We start from the raw sequence: 12,126 nt of genomic DNA on the forward strand, positions 1-12,126 counted from the left end.
CAACACAGCTGCGGCACATGAGCACCTCATCAGCGGACGTCAGCAGCAGCCATGCCGTGACAGACAGCGGCCTATCACAGAGAGGTAATGAGAAAGCAGCATCAGTAAGAGAAGAAGGGAGAGGAGGAGAGAGAGGGGACACAGGGAGGGAACGAGTGTGAGAGAGGGAGGGATGGAGGGAGAGGCAGTGGGTCTGAAGAGGGATATAAACTGTGTTGTTTCTCTCTGACAGGTGGGAGACAGACTGCTTCCCCTGAGACACAACGTCTCTCAGAGCTGAGGATTGTGCTGCTGGGGAAGAGATGGGCTGAGAAGAGTTTATCAGGAAACACCATCCTGGGCAGAGAGGCGTTTAACACTGAGAGAGAGACTGAGCAGAGTGAGAAGAGCCAGGGTGAAGTGGCCGGGAGGCAGGTCACTGTGGTCCACACACCAGGCTGGGGGTGGAGTGATTCTGTACAGGAGACTCCAGAGTGTGTTAAACAGGAGATTGTGCGCAGTGTGTCTCTGTGCCCCCCGGGACCCCACGCTCTCCTCCTCACCATTCCTGTGTTGGGCTCATTCACAGAGACAGAGAGGAGAGCAGTGCAGGAACACCTGGAGCTCCTCAGTGAGACAGTCTGGAGACACACTATAGTGCTGTTCACTGGGGGGATGAACTGGGAGACACAACCATTGAGCAGCACATTGAGAGAGGAGGGGAGGAGCTCCAGCGGCTTGTGGAGAAATGTGGGAACAGGTATCATGTTCTCAACAACAGGGACAGGGGCGACGGCACTCAGGTCACAGAGCTGCTGGACAAGATAGACGAGATGCTGGCAGGAAACAAGGAGAGATTCTTCAACAGGCAGAAATACACAGAGACCCACCAGCAGATGGAAGATCTGATTCAAAATAAACTAAAGGAGCTGAAACAGAAGATGGAGGAGGAGTGGAGCAGGAGAGAAGAGGAGCTGAAGGAGAAGATGAGAAAGACACTGAAGGAAGAGGAGGTGGAGAAAGAGACAGAGGAATCCACTCTGCCTGTCAAGTGGAGGAGCAGCCTGGAACACCCTCCAGGCAGTGAGTCTGATTAATGCTGTATCACTGACTCTGATCTCACTGGCTCTCCTCTCAGTCTGTATCATTGACTCTCTGATCTCACTGGCTCTCCTCTCAGTCTGTATCACTGACTCTGATCTCACTGGCTCTCCTCTCAGTCTGTATCACTGACTCTGATCTCACTGGCTCTCCTCTCAGTCTGTATCACTGACTCTGATCTCACTGGCTCTCCTCTCAGTCTGTATCACTGACTCTGATCTCACTGGCTCTCCTCTCAGTCTGTATCACTGACTCTCTGATCTCACTGGCTCTCCTCTCAGTCTGTATCACTGACTCTCTGATCTCACTGGCTCTCCTCTCAGTCTGTATCACTGACTCTCTGGGTGGATGTAATGAGTGAGAGATATGATATTACAAACATTACACAACACTAATTGAAGAGAAATCCTCAGCATTAACCATTACTGCAGGTTAGTTAGTTAATGAGGCTCATGTCAATCAATCATTTTTCTGTTTAGTATAGCGCCCTTCACAGGGTCGTCACTCAGATGCTGTGCAGTGAAAGGTGGCAACCTGTCACAACAGGGCAATGAGTTCACTAAGGCACTGAGAGCTTTATTAGGTCAATAATAGGATTGAAATCTCAAATCTTTATTTCACTGCTTACAGTGAGGTGACCTTTCAGTGACTTTGCTGCACAAGTTTCAGCTCCAGTCAAACAAAGCTGTTTCACCCAGACTGTGTAATGGACGTCTGTATTGCAGGGACCCAGGGTCCTGTTCAGACCTGGTGTTGAGTATTGCCACACCTCACACTAGAGCTCCACAGTGCTGCAGCATCCTGCTTCTGGTTCGTTCCTCACTGGGGACGGTGTCTCAGTAAACCCTGTTCAGTGTGCCTGTACCACGCCCTGTCCTGTGGGAGTGGGAGTAGTTGTGATTGATGTGTCCAGATCACAGCTGGAGATCTCACACCTCCTGCAGTGATGGACACCTGGCCCTCCCTGATCAGGCTTCACTCTCACGGCTGCAGGCCTGTTTCTCTGTCCCAGTCATCTCCTGTTGTCCAGATTTCACTGAGACTCTGCTGGACGCTGACACTGCGTCCATCTCCCTGTGCTCACTGATGTGAGATGTCAGTGTGAAGTGTATGAAACTGCTATTGCACACAGCTGACACGCTTCTTTCACTTGTTGTTCACAGTGGGCCTCTCATCACATGGGCTAAAGTTGCAGCAGCAGAAGTGCCGTTTGTTGCAGAAGGAGCTGGGATACCTCGGCCATAGAGTGAGTAAGGCGGGTGTGGCCCCCGACCCAGAGAAGATCGCAGCTGTAGAGAACTGGGTGGTACCCAGGACCCTGCGGCAGGTGCGGTCTTTTCTGGGATTTGTGGGGTATTATCGGCGCTTCATCCCCACCTTTGCCAAGATCGCCGCCCCCCTACATGGGTTGTTGGTAGGGGCAGCACCCTTAAAGAAACGTACCACCATTGTGTGGACGCCGCAGTGCCAGACGGCTTTTGAGCAGTTGCAAGCCAGATTGGTGAGTGCTCCCATCCTTGCCTATGCAGATTTTTCTAAACCCTTTAATTTATACACTGATGCCAGTCTAGAGGGATTGGGAGCAGTGTTGTCTCAAGTTCAGGAAGGGAAGGAAAGGGTCAGCGAAATGATCAAAACTACAGCTCCTGTAGGTTAGAACTGTTGGCTCTGAAGTGGACCATCATTTGAAAAATTTAAAGATTATCTCTGGGGGATGACCTTTACGGTCTTTACTGATAATAACCCGCTGGTGCACCATCGTACCGCTAAGTTGGGAGCGGTTGAGCAGCGGTGGGCTGCCCAAATGGCTAATTTTGTGTTTGATATTAAGTATAGGCCTGGGAAGAGGAATCAGAATGCGCATATCCTGTCCCGGCTCCCAGGGGAAGGGGGTGTCGAAGGTCCTGGTCAGGTGCGAGCTGTAAATAGGGAGGACCCGGGGGGGGATGGCTACTGTAGGAGAGCCAGTAGGTGAGCCTACACCTAGTGAAGAGTTCCCTTGGGTCAAGTGGCAGCAGGAGGACCCGGCACTCCAGGAAGTCCAGGTGTGGATAGAGAGAAATCAGTATCCCCCAAAAGAGGTTTTTTGGGCTTGGCCACCGGAAGCGTGGCGGCTGTTGCATGAGTGGCCCCAGTTACAGCTGTGTGAGGGCCAGCTGGTGCGTAACTTAGTAGGCTCGCTGATGGGAGAACAAGTTCGGCAGATTGTGGCACCCAGGGTGAAAGGAAGGCAGGTGTGCGTCCGGTACCACGAGGCGCTCGGTCATGCTGGCAGCGTTCGTATGCTCTCGGTATTGCGAGAGAGATATTTTTGGTACAGGATGGGTGAAGATTCGAAGCACTGGGTGGGGGAGTGCCCTCAGTGCTCCTGGGTGAAAGCGCAACTGGAAGCGGGGGCCCCCACAGTCTCTATTAAGACTTCCTATCACTTGGAGATAGTTGCCCTGAACCATTTGTCTTTGGGACGCCCTGACGATTACTATCCTTATGTACTGGTGATGGTGGATTTGTTCTCTCGTTTTGCATGGGCGGTGCCGGTACGGGACCAGACTGCCCCCACCACTGTAAAAGCCTTTTGGAAGGCTGTTATAAAACCATTTGGCTGTCCGGAACGCCTGCACGGTGATAGGGGGGCTAGTTTTGAATCAAAGTTGATGGCTGATCTGGCCAATATGTACGGCATCTGGAAGAGCAGGACCACTCCCTACCACCCGCAGGGCAATGGGGCCTGCGATCAGATGAACCAGACCCTTCTCTCCCTGCTGGGGGCATTGGGGGAGGCTGACCAGAGTAGATGGCCTGATCGACTCCCCAAGTTAATTCACGCCTACAATAATGTCGTTCACGGGGTATTCCCCTTTTTACCTGATGTTTGGTCGGCAGGCCCGCTTCCCTGTGGACGTGGGGTGGGTAGCCAGCCACAGGACTGAGTGCTGCATATTTAAGTGTGGCTAAGAAGGCTGGACGACAACAAGAACAGGATGGGTGCCGTCGTAACTGGGGAGCCGTAAGTACCCCCTTTTTGTCGGGAAAGAGGGTCATTCGCAATTTCCATCGCAGGGCCCAGGGCAAGCAAGTGCCACACTGGGCCCCTGACCCGTTTGTGGTGGTATCATGTTTACGGGATGGGGGCCCGGTGTATCAACTGCACCTGGAGGGTAGGGAGGGTCCTGTTCAGAGACTGAATCCGGAGACGGTGATGAGATATCTTAAGAGCAGTGACGGCGAGAGCTTCGAGCAGCTAAGTCCATGGGTTTTTGTTGACTGAATGTGTAACAGAGTGGTAATTAACTGCTCTGGCCCATTTCTCTGGTCATTGGGAATGAGGATATTACAGTTTTTCAAAATTGCATACACAATATTCTCTGAATAATACCCCAATATCGCTAAACTGTTAACACATTGCCCATTATAAAAAGTCATATCTGCAAAGCCTTACACAAAAATGAAATTCTGGCTTAAAGACTATATACACAGCCCTCAAAATCAAATAATCGGGTCAGAATCACGCACACATACATAATATCTGTTGATCACACTGAGCATTAAGAAAAATAAAGCTCTCTCATCAAAATGGAAGATTAATGTAGGAAAACAAAAAGAATCCACTAACACAACCAGTAAAGAAGAACTTTATTTTATATAAAGTTTGACCCTGGCCACCCAAAAATTATAAATGTACATATATATAACACATATTCATTTTATATCATCAAGCAACAGAAAGTTACATTATTGTACATTACACATGAATGGATAGAAAAGAAAACACTGAAACCTCAGGCATTGTCCTGCCTTTCATGTTGATTTGGCCACATGTTTTCATCCACATCACAGCTGATGTGTTCCCTGGCCAAGCAGCGGGGGAAAAAGCACCTAGCATGGCAGATCCATCCTTGGCACGCCTCTGCAGTGATATCACCGCAGGCCTCCTCCATTGCCTGGAGAAAACTCGCTTGCTGATGAGGGTTCCGATCATACACCTTCCATCGCCAAGAGGAGAAAGATTCCTCAATTGGATTGAGGAAGGAGGAATATGGTGGAAGGAAAATCATTTGGATGTGGGGGTGTTTGGTGAGCCATTCTTGGATTAGCGCTGCACGATGGAAGCTCACATTGTCCCAAATGACAGCATCAGTGGTGTGGCTTTGTATGTAGTCTCTCTGGGGGTGGGAAAAAAGGTCATACACTGCAACAAGGAATACCAGAAGGAGTGCTGTGTTGTAAGGGCCAAGTGTGACATGGCGATGGACAACCCCCTGCTGACTGATAGCAGCACACATGGTTATGTTTCCACCCCTCTGGCCAGGGACCTCCACCCTCGCTCGGTGGCCAATTATGTTCCTTCCCCGGCATCGCCTCTTGGTCAGATTTAATCTTGCCTCGTCGACATAGATGAACTCAATGTGGTCATCATTTGCATCAAGCTCAAGTATTCTCTGACCATGTAGGACCAGTGATTAGAACATGGTGCATTAGCGCACTTCCTGTACCTTTGTCTCTGCCGAGTGCACAACAGTACTGTAAACAGATTCATACTCACTGGCACATACAAGTAGCGCATCTCTTTCTCACGATCAGAGTTCCTCTCAAGTGGTACACGATATATTTGCTTCATGCTCATCCTGTGCCTTCTCAGCAAATTATCAATAGTGGATATTGAAACACTGTGTATGTTCAGAAACATCCCATTGTCCTCTAGTATACGCATTTGGATTTCTCTGAGTCGCATTATTTGCCAACACCATGTTGACTATTTCAGCCTCTTTTTCTTGGGTGAAGAGATGGTTTCTGCCACCAGCAAGTGGTCTTCTCTCAACCCTGTATGCAAACAATACAATGCCATGTGCAGACATGCAGTTCTCTTGTTGATATATGAAAGCCAAATATTGTGCATGGTAAATGTAAACCCGCTCACCGGTGCGTAGTCCTGAATGTCCTGATGATTCCAGCCACAGTAAAGCAGATCAAATTGGATCACACTCACTTCCCAGCATCCCCCATACTCGTCCCATGGTTAATTACACTATCAACCAGTGTGGCTCTTATTTCATTCGATATATTCCATCGCCTTCCTCATCCTCAATGTCTTCCCCTACCTCTTCCCCTTTCTGCATTTTGTTGTTCCATTTTTCCTGTACAATCATGAGTCCTTGTGTGACCTTTTTATACTTGAAAGAACGAGGAGAACTGAGTGAACAATTTGGTTACTGTTTTTCCCAATTGTTTACACACTAAAATTGGAACTTGAAACATAATCACAGAAACCTGAAACTCATGTACTAAGTCCCTAAACCAAGTCTGGAAAATTGCAAGCACAATTTGTAAATCATACAACTTTATTTTGGCAAATATATACAGAAATGCATATACCTTCCTAACTGAGAAATGTAGGATTGTGCTAAAGGACTTAAGGAGACAGCTTTGAAGCTCTGTGTTTTACGACAGGCCTGCTCTCACCAAAGAACACAGATAACACATCCATGCAGGAAACGTCCCCCAACTGACAAATGGGCTGCCATGCCCGTCTCCACAGAGACCAGCATCACATTGCAATTGAAGATGTATTTTGTGAAACTCAGACATTCAAAGTACTTTATATATTCCATAGACCAGGTCAACAAACACAAATACAAACTACATGCTGCTAACAGAAGTGTTACCCAGCTTCTTCCTCTTTGATAACAAACAAAAAAACACAGAGAAAGAGCACCTGGCTGGTTTGGTATCAACTGTAAGGTCCTGCTTTGAGGGACTTGAAAATGTAAGCGTTAGAACTAAAACCTGAAACTATAGAGAGTTAGAAACTCTAGGTAACATTTGAACCTTTTTCACATTCCTCAAAGCCATCACACCCCAACACACATTATGTAGGAATAATGGCAAAGCCTGCTTCGATTCAAATTTCAATTTTATTACCCCAAAAACTTGCTGGTCTGGAACCTAAGACCCCGTGACGTCAGGAGCCAGGGGGCGGGGTTAAGTCGTCTCCACCAAAAGTGATTGGCTGGAGTTCAGCCGCCATGTTTGAAATGCCGGCAGAGACGAGCAGTCAGCAGAGTTGATTAAAAATGAGCGAAACCAGCAGCGAACAGCGGCCTGTCAGAGACACTACAGTAACTATGTGTCTCACAGGTCAATGACTAGTTAGTTGTTGTCAAATGGCAGCGATGAGAGACGACTGAGCGCAGCTTCCGTGTCAGGACAGCCGTGTTACCGCGAGATTATGACGATGAGAGTTAATTACTGTTTGTAATGAAGCGCCGCTACGAGTCACGTGTCCCGGGTTGGTTTGCGCATGATTTATAATGTGAATAAATTCATTTTCTTAGCACAGGGCGAATTACACAAACCATACATATTGTACAGTAAGAGAAGATCAAATACACAGTGAGAGCTGTTAGTGATGCGTTTTGTGCTCACACGCCAGCAGTGCTGACAATGCATTATTATTATTATTATTATTATTATTATTATTATTATTATTATTATTATTATATTGTATTATTATTATTATTATTATTATTATTATTATTATTATTATTATGTATTTGTTAGCGGACGCTCTTATCCAGGGCGACTTTCTGAACATAAGAGCATCGCTGCGTGTCTGGCAACAGCGACAATGTAACAGTGATTTGGACCATCATCCCAGACTTCATCAATCAGCACAATTTCCCATCAAACCATTAACATCACCTGAGATCATCGACAGGTTATTGATCTGCCACGACTGCGCCGCAAACACCCCCAAAACAGCCGCATCCATAACCAATAGGCCAGCCTATAGCCATTGTGTTTAAACAAGAATAAAAGTAAAAATACGCCTCAAAATGAAAGAAAATGTGAACTGTGTGCGCGGTGACGAATGCATGTTAACTCATCTTGTATTTTATTCAATACAGTAAAAGTGTCTGAAATAGCGAATCGGTGTCAATCCCTTAATGCATCAATACAAATAAATACAAATAAAAGGCTGAGTTATCTTTGCATATTCGTATAGTTGTATTTTCGTTTCTGCTACATGTGTGATGTCGCGTTTTGTTGTTTGTTTTTTACAATGTATCTGCTGTGTGTGACGCTTTAATGAGTTTGATTATGATGTATAATAGTGTTTATAGTCGCAGTCCTCGGTGCTGATTATTATTATTATGTGTGACGCTTTAATGAGTTTGATTGTGATGTATAATAGTGCCTCGGTGCTGATTATTATTCTGTGTGATGCTTTAATGAGTTTGATTATGATGTATAATAGTGTTTATAGTCGCAGTCCTCGGTGCTGATTATTATTCTGTGTGATGCTTTAATGAGTTTGATTATGATGTATAATAGTGTTTATAGTCGCAGTCCTCGGTGCTGATTATTATTCTGTGTGATGCTTTAATGAGTTTGATTATGATGTTTAATAGTGTTTATAGTCGCAGTCCTCGGTGCTGATTATTATTCTGTGTGACGCTTTAATGAGTTTGATTGCGATGTATAATAGTGTTTATATTCGCAGTCCTGGTGCTGATTATTATTATTATGTGTTTCTCTTCTACTCCACGCTTGGGAACGCCCACACCAGTGACGTCAGCGTTCGGTTCCAAAACCGGTGGAAACGCGGGCCGGTTCCCAAAACATCAGCTGGATCCCAGGCCGAGCAGCGGCTCCATGTCGGTGGAAAAGCGCTATCAGTAAATTCACGGGTAGTATATTAGTGTACTAGTCAAGAATTAGGTAAACCACAATTACATAAATCCTAGTTGTGTTTGGGATCTGAACTGTAGGAACGGGCAGCGTAATCATGAGACTTGTTTGTTATTTTACATGTTCTGTGCTCGAGTCAAAACTCGAGTATTGGATAGATCTCCTCTCACTCTTACTTCTAATATTATCCACCCTGCTTGTCTCTGTCCTGTCTTTGCAAATAAATGGTGTCTATTTACATTTTTAATAAACCTATATCTGTATAAAACAAAACAGCCTCAAGGTTAATTCATGCAGATCAACCTCACCACTGATCTGAGCTCGTATTAGTAAAGTATTGTGGTAACTTGCGTATCAACCCGGTCTTGTTTTCAGAGGACTTGACCGCTGTGGGTTGTATGTGTGGGGGTCACTAGATAAAAGGACTTTACTCAGCAAATACTATTTCTTCTGATATCGCTACCACATACCAGTTTAAAGTCCTAGTACTTAGTAATAAAACAAAACTGTCATGACAAATGAAAACAATTTGTCCATTGCAACATTTTGGCTGTATCTTATCAGATCAGCATCCTTCCATTTCATTAAACTATTTACAAATTCCTGCTTTACACTCAGTTTCCAATTCTATATCACACTTGTTGCAAAACAATTAAACTCTCTGTAGTCCATTTGGAAAGCAATGCCAATCACAATGCCAATTACAATTACAGCAATGTAATTTCATATTGAAAGAAAATAGATATTTTAGCTTACTGTAACCAATCATATCATATTTTTGGATCTTCTGCAGAACTGAGAGACAGCCAAGTCATGGTGGAAGACACCGGCTGTTCACAGCAGAACAGGAGACCGCTATTGTGAACATGGTGGTGGCAAACAATACCATTAGACTATGAGAAATCCAGAACCCCATAATTGCTGACAAAACAATATTAAATAACATTCACCAGGTGGGCTTGTCTACATTGGACTGTGTATTACAGCACAACTGAATCCGGATGAAACAGGTCTACAGGGTGCCATTTGAGCGAAACTTATTAAAGAACAGCGCTATGAATATGTGCAAGTAAGTACTATACTGTGAATCAACTATCATATCAGCACTGTATAGACACATTACAGTACTGTAATCCAGTGCATTGTGCCTCACCATATTGACTGCTCTAGGTCTATTTCACATATTGTTTCAGAGAGTCTTGGAGCTGGATGCCGCTGCAATTCAGCATGTTTATATGTACATTGATGAGGCTGGCTTCAACCTAGCGAAAAGAAGTGGACGGGGATGGAACATTATTGGCCACCGTGCCATTGTGAATGTCCCTGGACAGCGTGGAGGGAATATCTCCATGTGCGCAGCCGTTAGCCAGCAAGGTGTCCTCCATCACCATGCCAGCCTTGGTCCCTACAACACCGCCCTTCTCATCACAGTCCTGGACACACTACATGGCATCCTCATTCCAGCCGAGCAGAGGGGTGGACCAGAGCAGCCCAGGTATGTTGTCATCTGGGACAATGTGAGTTTCCACCAGGCTGCTCTGGTCCGCAACTGGTTCATCAACCTCCACAATTTATTGTTCTATACCTCCCACCATATTCCCCATTCCTAAACCCAATTTAAGAGTTTTCTTCAGCATGGCGATGGAAGGTGTATGACCACCATCCTCTCGCACGCATGCCTCTTCTCCAGGCAATGGAGGAGGTATGTGGTGAAGCTGATGTGGGGGCTTTCTGCGGCTGGAAGATTCCAGAAGATTCTTCCCCGGCTGTTTAGCCAGGGAGAACACCTCTTGTGATGTAGATGAGGTGCTGTGGCCAGACCAAAATAGGAGGCGGGATGCAGCCTAATTTCTTTTGTCTTACAGTACGTATTCATAGTGCAGTTGTTTCACTCTGTCAGACTTTCGCTCAAATGGTGCTCTGTAGAGCTGCTTCATACGAATCTGATGGCATTTCAGGAGATGGTCAAGTGTGGATAATCTCATCCTATTTATGTTACTGAATGTTGTGTTGTCAGTGATGATGTGGTGTTGCAGTTGTCGTACACGTATGCTGTTGTTTGCTGTGACCATAGTCACTGTGTTGTTCCTGCTCTGTTGTGAACAGCCGGTTTCTTCCTCCATTGAAGGGTCGTCTAGCATGTCTGCAAAAACATGATGTAAATGGTTAGGGTGCAAGATTAATTTCAGTATGAAATGAAATGGTACTGTAGTGCTGTAAGGACAGTAGCATGGTATAGAGGGTATGTTTACTTACCTATTCTCATTGTGAAATGTCCAGATCACACTTGCTGCAGTGTAGAGGCTCAAGTTAGGCTGGACCCTCGGCCCAGCCTACCTGCAACTCAAACCATGGTTGACCACATGGTCAACCAAAGTGGCCTGGATCTCATCTGTGATTGTTCTCCTTCCTCCTCTTTCTTGTCCCACTCCTCATCGTCATCCTCTTCCCCCTCCTTCTCCTTGTTCTTGTCCTTGTCCTCCTCTTTGTCCTCATCCTCCAATTTGTCCTCGCCCTTGTCCTCCTCCTCGTCCTCCTCCTTGTCCTCTTCCTCCTCCTTCTCCTCCTTGTCCTCATCCCCCTCTTACTCTCACTCCTCTTCCTCTAACTCTCTCTCCAAAATTGGCCTCCATTGTTGTCCAAACCAAGAAAGCCAACCTGAAGCCTATTTTTAGTGCTCGAGCTCTGATTTCTAAGTGAAGAAATTAGCTGTAAGTGTTTTCACATGTGAGCACTGGGTGTAGGTAATCGGTAAATGAGTGTGGCATTTTGAATGGCAGTGTTTTCCAAATGAAACACAAGAGCTGTTAGTTTAAAATGATGCATCTAATGTAGAGAACTGTGTTTAGTGTTTTGCAAAAAGTGTGTTTTACAATTGCAAACGGAGTAAAGCAGATCATGTGCTTGCAGTTTTGCAGGTGTCACGGTTGCACCTCGGGGAGCACAGAAACAGGGGACCCAAGTGCAGTGCGTGGTCGGACAGAAGCGGGTCGGGAGCAGGCGGATCAGGGCAATGGAGGCTAGACAGAGACGTGGTCGAGGTCACAGGCGTGGGTAGTGGGATCGGGCAAACAAGGCAACAAGGGAGAGACAGAATCGTGGTCGGAAAGTCAGGCGAGGGTTCATGGAAATACAGATACCAGGCACGGGGATACAGGGCTCTAGGAGAGGACACGGGAAGAAGGCTCAGGATTGCAGTGACTACTGGCAAAACTTTACCCCGAGTGAGGGAAGTGAGGGGATTATATAGGGCACAGGAAACCAGGTGGGAAAGTGCAGGACGAATAGGAACATAGGGAGAGTGAACATGTGCACATGGGAAACCGGAATTGACAGGAGCTGGGAGAAGGAACAGGA

At 46.2% G+C, this 12,126-nt stretch overlaps 1 pseudogene; it reads left to right on the top strand.

The window, feature by feature from the left end:
- The first annotated feature begins 17 nt into the window (after positions 1 to 17).
- LOC136765054 (GTPase IMAP family member 4-like) lies at positions 18 to 10,543 on the top strand (annotated as a pseudogene).
- Positions 10,544 to 12,126: the final 1,583 nt, after the last annotated feature.

This window comes from Amia ocellicauda, chromosome 12, assembly GCF_036373705.1.
Source record: "Amia ocellicauda isolate fAmiCal2 chromosome 12, fAmiCal2.hap1, whole genome shotgun sequence".
In the NCBI taxonomy this organism is placed as follows: Eukaryota; Metazoa; Chordata; class Actinopteri; order Amiiformes; family Amiidae; genus Amia; species Amia ocellicauda.